Genomic DNA, 1,487 nt, shown 5'->3' on the forward strand with positions numbered 1-1,487 from the left:
CTGGCAAAATTAAAGGAAGCAATTGATGTTTCCACAATAATTGTGGGAGACTTCAACACATCACTCTCTCCTATAGATAGATCAACCACACAGAAGACCAATAAGGAAATTGAAAACCTAAACAATCTGATAAATGAATTAGATTTAACAGACATATACAGGACATTACATCCCAAATCACCAGGATACACATACTTTTCTAGTGCTCATGGAACTTTCTCCAGAATAGATCATATGCTGGGACATAAAACAAGCCTCAATAAATTTAAAAAGATTGAAATTATTCAAAGCACATTCTCTGACCACAATGGAATACAATTAGAAGTCAATAACCATCAGAGACTTAGAAAATTCACAAATACCTGGAGGTTAAACAACACACTCCTAAACAATCAGTGGGTTAAAGAAGAAATAGCAAGAGAAATTGCTAAATATATAGAGACGAATGAAAATGAGAACACAACATACCAAAACCTATGGGATGCAGCAAAAGCAGTGCTAAGGGGGAAATTTATAGCACTAAACGCATATATTAAAAAGGAAGAAAGAGCCAAAATCAAAGAACTAATGGATCAACTGAAGAAGCTAGAAAATGAACAGCAAACCAATCCTAAACCAAGTACAAGAAAAGAAATAACAAGGATTAAAGCAGAAATAAATGACATAGAGAACAAAAAAACAATAGAGAGGATAAATATCACCAAAAGTTGGTTCTTTGAGAAGATCAACAAGAATGACAAGCCCCTAGCTAGACTGACAAAATCAAAAAGAGAGAAGACCCATATAAACAAAATAATGAATGAAAAAGGTGACATAACTGCAGATCCTGAAGAAATTAAAAAAATTATAAGAGGATACTATGAACAACTGTATGGCAACAAACTGGATAATGTAGAGGAAATGGACAATTTCCTGGAAACATATGAACAACCTAGACTGACCAGAGAAGAAATAGAAGACCTCAACCAACCCATCACAAGCAAAGAGATCCAATCAGTCATCAAAAATCTTCCCACAAATAAATGCCCAGGGCCAGATGGCTTCACAGGGGAATTCTACCAAACTTTCCAGAAAGAACTGACACCAATCTTACTCAAACTCTTTCAAAACATTGAACAAAATGGAACACTACCTAACTCATTTTATGAAGCTAACATCAATCTAATACCAAAACCAGGCAAAGATGCTACAAAAAAGGAAAACTACCGGCCAATCTCCCTAATGAATATAGATGCAAAAATCCTCAACAAAATACTTGCAAATCGAATCCAAAGACACATTAAAAAAATCATACACCATGACCAAGTGGGGTTTATTCCAGGCATGCAAGGATGTTTCAACATAAGAAAATCAATCAATGTATTACAACACATTAACAAGTCAAAAGGGAAAAATCAATTGATCATCTCAATAGATGCTGAAAAAGCATTTGACAAAATCCAACATCCCTTTTTGATAAAAACACTTCAAAAGGTAGGAATTGAAGG

This window comes from Choloepus didactylus, chromosome X (assembly GCF_015220235.1).
Source record: "Choloepus didactylus isolate mChoDid1 chromosome X, mChoDid1.pri, whole genome shotgun sequence".
NCBI lineage: Eukaryota > Metazoa > Chordata > Mammalia > Pilosa > Megalonychidae > Choloepus > Choloepus didactylus.